Genomic DNA, 13,388 nt, shown 5'->3' on the forward strand with positions numbered 1-13,388 from the left:
CTTCCTTTGTCAAAAATATATTCTGCGTCTGAAAACAGAAGATAGTAATTCCAGTTCTTGAAAAACATGTTTCTACAACAATCTGTAGAGACCGGCACCATTAGGTGATTAGATTGCACTCTTGATTAAAACCAGTTCATTGCAACTGCTTGGTGTGGATGGAGGACCGCCGGGCGGGCTCAGGCATCTCGAAGGAGACACAGAGCATGTCTGTCCTGCAGCGTCAGAGCCACAGAGCTGGTGGTGATGATCTGGATGACGGAGATTTGAGTGATAGGAGCCCTTGCTGCTCATGTTGTGAATCCGGGAGATCTTGGCCGTGGGTGGGGAGCAACATAGTTGGCCATAAATACAGAGTAACTGAAAACTAGTTCCAACTACGCTGTGTTTAAAACAAAGGACCCCCAAACTAACTCTTGAATCTATTTTTAGCTCTTCTTGGTGTTCTCTCCTTCTGCTTAACAGTAAATATTACAGTTCCTCTTCTTGAAACGGGCACAGCTTTGTTCATGTCTCCCGCTTGGCTGCTCTTTGACATGCAGGGTGTTTTTCTGTTGTTCCTGCAAGTCGTCAGCCTCTTGCAAAGATTTTGATTTAATGAGTCAGGTCTACCCATATAGTAATTACAAAGATTAACTTGGATAGATTTGAAACAGATGTATAAAACTGTTTGGACCTGGCTTCAGTGCAGCCCTCTTAATCAGTGGATTCATCCTTTCTCTGACTTAACTCCCGTTTCACAGTTGAAACTACTAATTGTAAAATTAATGACAGAAAATAGTATTTTCTCTCTGGACTTCCCTAATTCCTTATCAAACCTTTTTGTTCCTTTGGGTGAGAGCACAACATTGCTTAGATGCTTCTGTACAAGGGAATACAGCTCTTGAAACCAAAGCAGAACAAAACTGGTCTCCCCAAAGGGTTGCTCAAAGGTTAACTTTATCTAGAAATGTCAGCTTTTTAACACATTGTTCTTGCTTTTATGAAACTGAAGTGTTTAGAGCTGTTTCCTCTGGACTTTTGGAGGAATCATTATTTTTTCAGAGATTTGCTGGGGATCCTGCCCCCCCCTCCACCCCCGTTTGAAGACATAAATTGTATGATGAGTGAAAAGCAAGCGGCATGCTTGTGTCTGCTAGAGCCTGTAGTGGTGCAACCCTAGACAATCATGGGTGTTCCTATTCATGAGTAGCCAACCAAATCATGATCTGGGTATTTTGAGCCTGCCTGATCTTCTGAATCAACCTGCAGAGAGATGCACTCCATTTTGTGCTGACCTGGGACTCCGCGCGGGGCTAGCCACTGTTGCATTTTCCACGTAGCATCCGTAAACTCTGTTGCACTTGCTGTGGGTGCTTCAGTGTTGTGAACTGCTGAGCAGAACAGCAGTAATTGGGTACTCCAGGCTCTGGTTACAGAAAGCCAGATTTGCAAGGCTTTGAATAGCCAGGCTTCCTGGAAGAAAAAAAGTCGCAGTTAGTGTTGATTATTTTTTTTTTTTTTTTCTTTCTGAACTGTGTTATTGCAACATCTTTATCTTTGCATCTTGCAGGTATCCACACTTGACTGAATTCTGGCTAATCTCGGTAATAGCACAGGTAGATCGTGGGGCTTGTTGGAGGAGGGAGAAAGGAGCTTGGTAGCGTAGTTACCACCAAGGTACTCCAGGCCAAGGAATGAGAGAAGTCAAAATGCACTTGCACTTTGGTCTCAAAACAGTAAGTTTTGATTGCAAGAGATTAGATTATACCAGTGTTTTTCAAAAGGTTCAGCCTGGATTTTCTGGTGGAAAACTTACTCCCAGATTTCCTCTTTTCCTACAAGCCAGTATATGTGGGTGGCAGGATTGGAGAGGGCCGAGTAACACCGAACTCTAGTTTTGCTAAAGTAGTGTCAAAATCTGTATGCAGCGCTTTGTAGCAGGCGTAATTAGTAGATCATACTCTCCCAGATCCAGAAGTAAGTTTCTCCTGGAAGGCTGTGTGCACTTCCATAGATAGGATTTGGCAGCCCTTGGTATCCAGTAGAGAAAAAATGCTGGAAAATAAGTGTTCTCCAAAAGGAGGATGTGCTGGGGTGACGTGCTGGAGGAACAGCTGTTGCCAGTAAGTAGTTTTTCTATATCTGACTTTCTGCTGCTGCCTCAAATGGTGCCCTCGCCGGCTGGCGCAGCCTCTGATCCCCGTCTACGGACCAGCTTAACTAAAGGGTTACTCCAGCCCCTGGTTTTCCTGCCCCAGGAGTGCAGGGATTGATCTGAAAGCTGTAATTATAAATGCTATTGATGGCCTCGGAGGGGAGTCGTATGTTTTCTGCCTGGCACAGGAATTCAGGAGCGAGTGGGAGAGACTCTTAATTTGTAACAGGTTTGATTTGCAATCTGACTTGTGCACAATAAATGGGTAGCGGTGGTATTAATGAGCATCTGAAGGGAGCTGTTTTCTTTGCTACAAGGTGGCACTTCACTGGGGAGAGGCTAAAACCAAAGAGCCAGGTATGCAGGGTGTTTTGGCAGCTTTCACCTGAACCTTGAGGCACACAGAGGTTAGGAAGCAACGCCTGAATATTTGGAGAAACGCCGATATATGCCAGGTGAAGAATGGATCGGCATGTTCATAAAAAGCCAGAGAGGTGCTTTCCTGCTCCACAATGCTCGCTGATGCTGTAGTGAGACGTGCACCATGACTGTTATTTCTGACCTATGGTTTTTCCTAGAATGCTGTAGTGATGCGTGCAGGGAGGAACCGGTGGGTTTGGAGCGTACAGAAATGCTTACAACTGGTATTTCGGTGCTTAAAAAAGCCAATTTGATACTTTGAGTTCTCCTAGACCAATTAAGTCTTCGAAGACTTTGTATTAAAAAACGTTTATGAAAGTAAAGCCTGAACATATGAGACAGAAGCTAGCCCCTTGTCTGTCAATATTTAAACTGAAATGTGACTTTTTTTTTTTCCTTTTTTTTTTTTTTTTTTTAATCTGCTGACCAGTTCACTTAGCCTTCCAAAAAGTACAGAAGTTTTCTTATCTCGGTTGTTTGAGGTATGTACAGCAGTAATGCTAAACTGTGGTACCTGTGTCATAGTTTCCTTGCCTTAATCTTCTTAGAGAATCTGTAGCCTGTCTTATTCTGAAAATGTAATGTTTATAAAACCCTGTTTTGTGGGCTAAATCTCTCTTGAATTTTACTGGATCGTAATTACTCTACCTAGTGTTGACGCGATTCAGTAATGTTGCTAAAAATGCGGACCCTGGTATTCCAGTCTACAGCTTCCTTCATCATTTCATAGAGAAATAAAAATATGAGTGACGAAGTGGGCTTTGAGCAAATAGGTCTGACTTCTGTCCTGGTGACGCCAGAGGACACTGTCCTGAACATTTAATTTCCTGAACATTTCACTTCTTACGGTCTTAAAAAGTTGCTGTACCAGAATAAGAACCACAGTTCTGTTTAAATGAAACATCCAGCCTTTGGAAGAAACGGCAGAGTGTTGGAGTACTAAAGGTTTTGTTTTCCTTCTCAGTAGAGGAGCTGATGCGGGACCCATGGGACAGGCAGTGCCCTTAGGTGCCAGCAGCCTGGCACCACGGCACACCGTACCGCAGCTTGGGTGTCCAGCCCTGTGCTCTGCTGCTTCTCCCAACCTTCTACAGTGACTTTTCCTGATGGAAGTGCTGTCAAAACTTAGAGGTGCTGCTTAGAGTTTCCCTTCTTGGTATTAACTGTTTAATTGCCTGCTTCCTAGGAGGTTCCCGGAACAGCTGCTTTAAAAATTAATCCTTAAATATTTGTATAAAAAGATTTTAACCTTTTTTCCTTAGTGGCATGTGCTGCAAAAGCAAGGTTCCCATCTTGGAGATGGAGGAGAAGGCTAAGCTGCGGATGGAGGTGGCTGCGGAGGGATGGAGCGTGGGATCCGGAGCAGGATCCAGGGCGGTGGTGCCCGCTGCCTCCCTGGGTGGTACGGCGCTGGCGCTCTGCTGGGTTTCAGTGGAAACTTCCATGCGCTGAATGTGGGTCAGCGTGAGAGGTGGCCCTGGTCCCATGCTGCCAGCATCCCGTGGCACTGAAGCGGTTAAACTGCTCTTCTGGTGTCCTCACAAGATGAAAACTATTTTAGTCCCATGACACTGAGCACTATGGGAGTTTAATGCTACAGTTCATTAAAAATGGAGGCTGGCCAGAGCCTCAGAAATACGATTCGGTAGTTCAGGCTTCCCATGTCCAGAGCATGTCGGAAGGAACAATCTCTACACAACTCCCCCAAACCACGGGGAGCACTCTGAGGCGAGTTTACCGCCGAGCTCATTCGTGTAACCGTGTTCTTTGTTGGGGAAAACTTTTTGCAAAGTGCAGGCTCCCTCTGTGCTGGAGGTGCCTTGTCTGTCACCCCCCCGGCAGAGCTAAGCCAGCTTCAGCCCAGCCAGTGCAGCGCCGATGCCTGGAGGATCCTCCTCCCGTGGCGACCTTACCCGTGCAGCAGTTATCTCTACCCAGCATAACAATTCCTTTTTTTTTGGGGGGGAAGGGGGTGGTGTCCCCCCCCAAGCAGTGTTACAACTTGTGGCTTCCTGCTGGCTGCAATAGCGTCATAACTAGCAATTACCACAGTTGTGCTACAGTGCCTGTCACGACCTGGTACGCCGTGTGTGTCATGTGTGTTGCTTTTTGTCGTCTTCAGTGATGAAGAAGTGTTTGTTCGTGCCTGGGCCAGATGCACAAGGAGCAGCGTGGAAATATTGCCATGTCTGTTGGGTTTTATAGCACTGTTGAGGGCCCTGGAGTTGCTGTTGCAATGGTTTGCAGTGGGCTTCTAATTAGAAAAGCATTGAACTAATAGGATGAGCTATAATTAGCAAGACCTGCCCTCTAGATCAGGGACCAGAATTCAGTTGCATATCCATTCATTTTCTAGCTTGGTGCTTTTGTAGTAATTTCTTCAACCTGTTGGAACCTTTTGGGGTGCTTTAAATAGTGAGACAGAGATGCGCTGGGCATAGCTTTTCTGGGATGAGATGACCTCTGAGTGTGCTGGAGTTTGATCCTCAGGGGGGTGTCGGAGGGGGGACCCTTTACAGCCCCCTCTCCCTATCCAGAAAGGAGGACTAGAAGTCAGTGAGCTGTTGTCCTGCCTTCTGGACAAAAGAAAATAACTGCAACTTTTTGAGGAGGGAAATGACTCAGTTCTTGGTGGCTTAGCAAAAATAAGAGGCCGAGCTTCCAAGGAGTTGCCTTGGCAGGCAGCGTGCATCAATTACTGTGCTCCACTGCCAGCCCAGTGCTGCTGCCGGCTGCCCCCAGAGCCGGCACGGGCGTTGTGTCGGCGTGCGTTGCCCTGGCCAGCCCTGCTGCTAAAATTGGGGATGTTGCTGCTGATTTGCTTTGTGCTGTGTAACAGCAGGCTGTGGTAAGGGGGGTTTGACTCGGGGTGCGCTGCTGACGCGGGTAACTGCGAAGCCAGTCGAATGGCAGAAGCAGCTGATTTTTCTAACTGACCAGGGTACACTGGCTGAGGTTTTCTTCCCTCAGTGTTTTCACAGAGAGGGAGGAGGGAGGTTTGGATATCGTACGCTGTGTGTAGAGGCTCATAAAAGGATTTTTGTAAAGCATAAGCAAGCATCAGCCAGCAGAACTTCTTCTGGAGTAAGAAGCAGATAAACCTATGAGCATGTTATTTTAGAATTATTTTTACATACTGTCCTGTAGGACAAAAACTTCTTGGAGCAGTCATTTCCCCCTTCTTTCTCTGCTTCACGTGCAACTTGATGGAAGCTTCTGCAGGGAACGGTGATGCGGTCTCAAGTGGGACCAGGAACAGGGGGACAAGTGGCTTCATCTGTGTTATGGATGTTGTGACTGGGCAGTGCTAGGTTAACAGTTGGATCAATGATCTTAAAAGTCTTTTCCAACCTAAATGATTCTATAATTCTGTGGGGGGTAGTGGTACCCCACCAAAACCTCTGCCTGTATTTACCCAGTGTGTCCAGCTTGGCATTAAAACTTGCTCTGATGTCCTTTAAGTGAAAATAGCAAATAGTCACTGAATTGCTGAAGTGAGCCTGTGCGTGAGCATGTGTGTGACTCTGGCGTCATGTCCAAAGCTGATTCTTCGTTTGCATCTCGCGGTGTTGCTGCTGGTTAAGTACTAAGTAATATTGCCTTCATGTAGGTAACATTGGGCAAATACTGCCTTGTTGGCTGCATTTTACTTGCTATTAAACTGCTCATCCAGGGGCCTGCTGGCTTGTTGTACAAATTAAAAGCAACCAGTTTCACTCTGAAGATGTGTCTTCAAATGGTGTTCTCCTGCACGCACACATGGACCCGTACTGCTTTTGTCAGAGAAGTAAAATGGGGAGGTGGCACAGCAATTGCTTTAAGACTTCCCCGAGCAAGCTTCTGTGGTACTTGCTGTTAGGACAAGTGCAGGACTCGCAGGTCTCTTCCTCCTCAAGGGAAACTGTCAGTTAGAAATGGGAATACTGCTTCCAGCAAGTGTTCAGGTCAAACCAGAGATACCAAGAAGCAGTTGGTTTCCTCCTGGAGTCTTAACTTTAGAAGCAAAGACTGAAAAAATACAGAATAGGAAAAGAAGTAATTCTAAAATCTTTTTGCGTGTGCTTTTGTTTTAAACCCAAATGCATTCGAACACAAGTCTGATTTGTGGTTCCTCTCCTTAAAATAATAGAATGCAGACTGTTCATCTTTCGCACGGGTACCGACGTTTAAAGATGACTGTCTTCTCGGCAAGCATGTTTGGGGTGGAATGGTGGGCATATCACCAGCTATGCTAACCAGCTTGTCTCTTTCCCCAGGATCCTCGCTGCAGTCACTTTCAGACTAGTCGGGATCCCACCTGGAACCCATGAACTTCGCTGACAGGTAGGAGTTGTGAATGGGATGGAGGATAAGTCTCTCAATATTGCACAGACGTCCCCTCTCCCCTCGTTCAGTACAGAAGGTGGGGAGCTGTGCTGGCAGGATGGAGTGGTCTTCTGGTCTTGTGCAACTTCAGCTCCTGCCTTGTCCAGGAGGACGAGGAAGAGCTGTAAAGGACCTCAGAGATAAAACTCAGATCAGAATTTGGTTCCTCTCCCTTTACCGAAAGTTGCCTTTTAGTTCACACTTAATCCATGCTCCAAAATAGGTAAATCTCCCTGGTTTAGTAAGGGACAAAGAACTTTCACTTCCTTTTAACTGGGCAGTCACAACAGCTGTCGGTCTTGAACAAGAGAAGAAGCAGAAGCAAGCACACAGAAAGTCTTCCCTTGAGTCTTTCTGTACACTTTGATCATTTGTGGAACCCCCAGAAGAAAAATTGTGAATGGGAACAAAATTTCTGCAAGATACCTTGTAGCTCTGGCAATGCTTGGTGGTAGCTAGAGTAAAGCTCTGGTGACCAGCTGTCCTGTGTGTGATGGTGCTCACCTGTCCCACTGTGTTGTTAAATAAAGCATTTTATAAATAGCAATTTAAGGATCTCTCCAGTGGGGTATTTTTAACATGTATTGCCAAGGCTCTGGTGATCGATGTTAAGTGTATCTGGTTTTGCTTTTCTTCCAGTCTCAGTTTTCCTGGTGTAGGTGTTGATGTCTCTGCTTGTAGATTTACTCCTTTGATTTACTATGTTTTACCAGATTTGGCTTCAGAAATAACATTGTGCAAGCCACGAGGAAAAACTGATTTTTGGGGCCATTTATTACATAAGTTCCCAAATCTTGTAAAGTAGTGCCATCTTTCAGGAGACCAAATGGCTAAATGAAATCATAAAAAAACACCTTTCTTAATGACATCAGCCAGAGTAACGCTGAGAGTAGCAGAGAGTGTCGCACTTAGATGTCTTGACCATAGCTTGGGAATTTCTTAATCTGCTCTCTCGTTCAGTGAGTTTTCACCATAAAACATCTGAAAAACCTAGCTCTGTGCAGTTGTAGAGCAGCGTGCACGAATACAATCTTATTTTGCCAATTCATTTGTTATCCAACTACTGTGTTTTGAACCGTAATCAAAGCTGGTATTTAATGGTTATCCTGCACTGAGGAATCTCCGTGATTTTTTTTTTTTTTTTTTTTTTTTTTTGGTAATACAAAGCCCAGACATAGTCATTAGCAGACTTCCTGCCCAGTAGTTTCTAGACAAAAATAGATCTGTAAAACTTGGGGGAGAATTCAGGTCAAACAGATCCCTTGTGTAGTGGCTGTAAGTAGTGCCCTTTAAAAACACTTTTTAAACCCAAAGCAGTGGACCTTAGAATTAATAGTTTTAAAGATCTCTTTAGAAGAATTAGAATATTGATTGGTAAATAAGAAAACTCCTTAGTTGTATAGATCTTTCTTCTGGTGCCTTGTCCTTTGTGTCTACTTACACCAGTTCCCTCTATAATCGTACTGAGGCTGTATTAAATAATTTATATCGGGTTGAGTGTGAGTCCACGGTGCGGCATTTCTTGGAGAGGAGTGATGCTGAAGCCAGTTTGGATGGTCTGTGTCCACAGGAAGCCTCCCTTTAAGTTTTTAAAATGCAGAAAATCCAAGGAATTGCCCGTATTATAATATGCACAGCATGTGGTGCTGGAAAAGCTGATTGTTGTTGTGACTGGGTATTTAAAGATGCTAATTTTGCTGCTCTTGCATTAAAATAAATGAACCAACCTAGATCCCTCCTCTAATAAGAAGCATACATTAAATGGGGAGGGGGGTCGAAGAAGGGGAGGGGATCTGATTGCAATGGATGGTACCATTGCTTAGTATTTAAATCTCTTCCCACCAAATGAAAATTTAAATCAGGTTGTAGTTTTTTAAGTGAAAGGTTTTATTTTTGAGTCCAAATAAACCCTGGATAAACAGTTTTTAATGATGAGTTAATATCTGTGAGGATCGATGTGACTGGAGGGTCCATACCTTGCAGAAAGGCAGAGCCTGGCTCACCGAGGTGGAGTCAGACGCTGCTCCTCTGATAATAGCTGGTGTCTTTTAACAAAAATGACTTTGATTTCATTATTCTTTGGCTGCGTTGCGTGAGGGCGGTTGCATTCCCCCAGCAAGCTCGGGGTGACAATGAACCAACTCCGTACTGAACCGTGCAGTTCATTCCTGAAAACTACAGCGATGAATCACGGCCACAGAGCATGCGAAAAACTGGCACCGCTTTGCGGAGCGAGGCAGGGAATCTGTGTCATTGTGGCAGGACAGAGAAGTGGGGGTGCTTTTTGCAGGCTGGATACTCCAAGGAAAGAATAGCAACACTAGTAAAAGGTATTTAGGAGAACAAACTTATTTTACGCAGCTCTTTCAGTTGCTTTATTACAATTTTTTTTCTAGGATAAGCTTGATAGCGAACACTTCTCTGAAGTTCTTAACAAAAATTTAGCAAATTAATAGATTGATTTTTACAGGCAACAGCTATTTTCCATTTACACAGCTACATGTTTAATATAATCGATGTGGCACATTGAGCTTTCTGTTAAGAATTGTGAATGCTTCTCTCTTTGTTACACAGAGCCCTTAGTGGTTAGACTCCAGACTAACAAACGGAGCCAAACTCGGTCATAGTAGTGATTTTTTTTTTTTTTAAGGTGAGTTGACACAAATACCGGGGAAAGCGGAAGGGTGACTCCTGCTGAAGTGGGACCTCAGCTACCAAAGTCCCATTTCTGGCCAAATACTGAACTTCATGTTTCTGGTGCTCCGAGCTCAACTTCAGTGCCTTTCAACAAATGTTTATCTGTTCATTTCAGTAAATATTTAGTCAAGCCCGGGCTGAATTGCTTCCTACTTGCACTATAATGACTGCGAGCGGTTGCAACGTGGGCATGGCGTGTGTCTTAGTGCCTGGTCACTCGGATGGAAATAAAAGCTTCTGCGAGGCTCGAGGTACAGGAGGAGCTGATGCAGGTGCTGCCGCCCTCTGAAGCTGGGAGCAGCCGTGGGGATATTGTGGCTTTTTCAGGACAGGGTAGGATCCCGGGACCCCACATTTTGGCTCATTTCCGTCAGCCATTCCTTGGGCTGGTATCCCTGAAATGATGCTTCCCTGCTGGTGGATTGCTCCACTGCTGGAGAACTTCCCTCTGCTGCCTCCGATGCCCGACACCCGTGGCACAGAGGAAACTTGTGGGCTCTGCCTCCTTTTAATTGCAAGTACTTAACAGTCCTAAGCAAGCTCATTTATTTTAAATTTTTTTTTTTTCCTGAATGCTGAAAGAAAAGGGAAATAATAATAGTAGTGAAGAAGGGAGGCAGGACTGTGCAGGCGGGAGGTGCTGTGGTGGCCGGCTGGGTGAGCACATGCAGCTGAGCAGCGTGGGAGTCCGGCAAGGGAAGGGTTAAGGGCTGCCATTTTGTTATGTAACACCCTTAATGGACATATCGGTGAATGGCACCAAAATGGCAGGGCTTAACCCTTGGTGGGCTGCAGTGCTCAGCCAGCCAGGGGCTGGGAGCCTCTTCCCGCTGGGAGCAGGGAGTGGGCTGCGGAGCAGGTCCCCTCTGCTCGTCCCTTCTGCTGGAGGGGGCTCCGGCATTGCAGTTCTTCTCATTTTTTAGGTCTCGTGGAATGGAAATAATGGCTGAGATAGCAAAAATGATCAACCCACCTCTGCCTGCTCTCACACTTTTTTGTTGCCTTCATCCGGGAAAGGATGGATTTTTGGTTGGCCAGTTGAAATCAGTTGTGGGATGATTTATTTTTCCCCCTCCCCAACACCAACCTGCAAAATAACCAGGGTTCTTGTCCTACTGCTGTTGCATTAGTTTAGACTTTAAAAAAATTAAAAGTCTAGTTCTTTCTTTGGCTGTCTAAGGTTTATTTTTCTAAACATCTACATAAGGTCATCAACTCCTCTGTGTGCATGTGTATGCACACTTGTACGCATGCACATGTGGACACACATGCACCCAGTAGTACGTACACACATATAAAAATTTTAATGACTTTTTCCAGGACATCTCACTTAGGGCTTAGTGATCAATGAGTATGTAGGAAAAAACCCCACTTAGAGCATAACGAGAAGATAAGCTCAGTTGAAAATGTGAGTTCTCAATGAAAATTTTTATATTCTGCTACGAGAAGTTAATTTCTCAGCATCATGGGAGGGTGCATGTGGATGACCCGAGGTGCCTGCATGGGCTGTGCTTGCAGGAGGCCTGTGGTGTGTGCATCGTGCTGGGCGCAAGTGACTCTTCAAAGAGTCAGAAAGTTTTTGAACAGCTAGCTTTTTGATCAGCTGCCTTTAGAAAATATTCACTGAGGGGCTCCGAATGCGTCTTAACCTCTCCGTTTCCTCTGTAACGTCTCCCCCCCGGCTTTTGCTGTAAAATTTTCCAGACCATGCTGGGGAAGAGGGTTGTTGATCGTTGCTTTTGGCTACCAAAAAGGGCAAGTGTTGCATCGCTGGATGGGTTGGTGTGCGGTTGCAGTGGGATTCGAGCCTGTCTGCAATGGTCGGTGCTGAGCCCCTGTCTGCTGCTGGTGCTTGCCAGCACCGCTGACTGCTCCAGCACAGTGTTGAGATGGCATTTTAACCTCGGTCCTTTTCACTTCAAACTACCGAGTTGTGCCAAACAGCGAAAAGTAAGCAGAACTTCTCCGTGAAGGAATCGCTTGGAATTTGTACAAGGAAGTTATAAATCATGGGACGAGAGAGGAGGTGATACGGATAACTCTGAATGTGATATGGAGAAAAGGGGAAGTGTACGTTACAAACAGCAAGCAAAGTGTGCTGCTTTCCCCCCCCGGTTGTGATTTTTGTCTTCATGTACCGTGTTGGTGTTCTCTGTGTGCCTGTGCACCAAACCTGTTTCAGCTGCCACCCCAGTTGCCTCTTCATGCCCTGGTCAGGCAGCAGCCAGGTGCGCCGGGCATGGCTTCTGCAGCTGCTTGGCTTTATTCTAGGCTGGACCACACATCTGGAAAAATCAGCATCAACTAATTAATTTCCCAAGTGTTAAACTGGAACCTTGTGAGCTTTTTCCTCTTCTGGAGCTTTTCCCTCAGTGGCAAAAGGAGGCATGAGCAGGTGATGGCTGTAGCATCCTCAGCCCTTTGCGAGGGGATGGGCTGTGTGTCACAGTGTCCCGCGTGTCCCTGCTGGAAAATACACTGGCTGGGTTAAACCAGGTTTGCCGTCTTGGTCTTGCTGCTCTGCTCTTTGGGGAGAGGAAAGGTCTGGAAGATGGCAAGATTGCTCTTTTGACCCTTTTCCCGATGGAAAGCATACAGGTGGCATCGCAGGCATACACGATGTGTACCGGGCTAGCGGAAACAGGTTGTGAACGCCAGAGATTTTGGGTTTTGCCTTTTGTTGGTTTGCTCGGGGGACGGTGGAGCTGCACATGAGAAATTTTTTACAAGGTTTGAGGGTGACCAGTGTAATGGCCTGCAGTTCAAGGAGTTCACTGTGGTTTATATGGGATACTGAATTGCCTTTTGAATTGATCATAGTTGTTAATCTGATACAGCCACAGCACTTACAGCTGAGTATTTGCTGCTCAGGTCCCGGGCGCTCCACCCCGAGCTATGCCATTCCTTGTCATAAAAAGCAGAAGCTTCCATAAAACTTAGTTTACTGTGTAATCCTTACTTCCCCTTCCTTCTTTCAAATAGATGGTATAGTTGGGTTGAATCAAAGCTGTTTGTTGTTCATGTCGATTGGTTCCTGTTAACGGTGGAGAAGCAGAAGTGGGGATTTTGGGAATAGCTTCAGAAGTGATATGTTATCCTTGAAACAACCTGGATGTTTTGAAACATCCAGCTGATTTATTCTCGTCTAGTGGAATCAATTGGTGAAGATGCGATCTCAGTAAATCCAGCAGACTTGAGGGCTGGTCAACAGAGTGTACTGGTAAGATACTGTTTAATAGTGGTGGTAAAATCTCACGTGGTGATTGGCATGCCCTCCTTGGGTGATGGAGATTAAGCAAATTAGCAGATTTGCCATCAAAAAAGAGTTTTCCTCCCAGGTGGGTTTGGGAATGAGGACACCGTCCCTGCTGGTGCAGATCCTCACAGGCGCGCTCCTCCTCCTTCTTTCTTCCAGGGCATCTCTCTGGTTTTAATCTTTTCCTACAGACCTTGAGTTCAGGCTGTTTGGGGAAGAGTTTTGTAGTCTGTCGTGTGAAATAGATCCTGCCACAGACTCACCTCAGCTGTATACCTGCTTCTTGGTGCCCTCTGACTTGCAGGAGATGGGGCCCATCAGCCCAGGCCATTCCCATCAAAGTCTCTGACATTACCAGTTTTCACCTCTCTTCCTGAAAAGAGAGGCAGAATAGCTCTTTTTAAAGAAATCCTTCTTGCTATTTTATCTTTTTTTCTCCTCCACTTCTCTCAGTGCTACATTAATTTTCCTTTAGGTCTCTGCATCTGTAGCCACGTTAGCAAATTGTTTTCT

General features: G+C 45.5%; 1 protein-coding gene across 3 annotated transcripts in view; it reads left to right on the forward strand.

Annotated features, from left to right (window-relative positions):
* The window catches only part of GATAD2A (GATA zinc finger domain containing 2A), a 66,890-nt gene that overhangs the window by 26,012 nt on the left and 27,490 nt on the right, over positions 1–13,388 (forward strand). For all 3 annotated transcript variants that reach the window (XM_056337342.1, XM_056337343.1, XM_056337341.1), the window contains exon 2: positions 6,814–6,880. The gene's annotated coding sequence lies outside the window, so the exon portion shown is untranslated. The remainder of the gene's footprint in view (positions 1–6,813; positions 6,881–13,388) is intronic.

This window comes from Falco biarmicus, chromosome 4 (genome assembly GCF_023638135.1).
Source record: "Falco biarmicus isolate bFalBia1 chromosome 4, bFalBia1.pri, whole genome shotgun sequence".
Taxonomy (NCBI): Eukaryota; Metazoa; Chordata; class Aves; order Falconiformes; family Falconidae; genus Falco; species Falco biarmicus.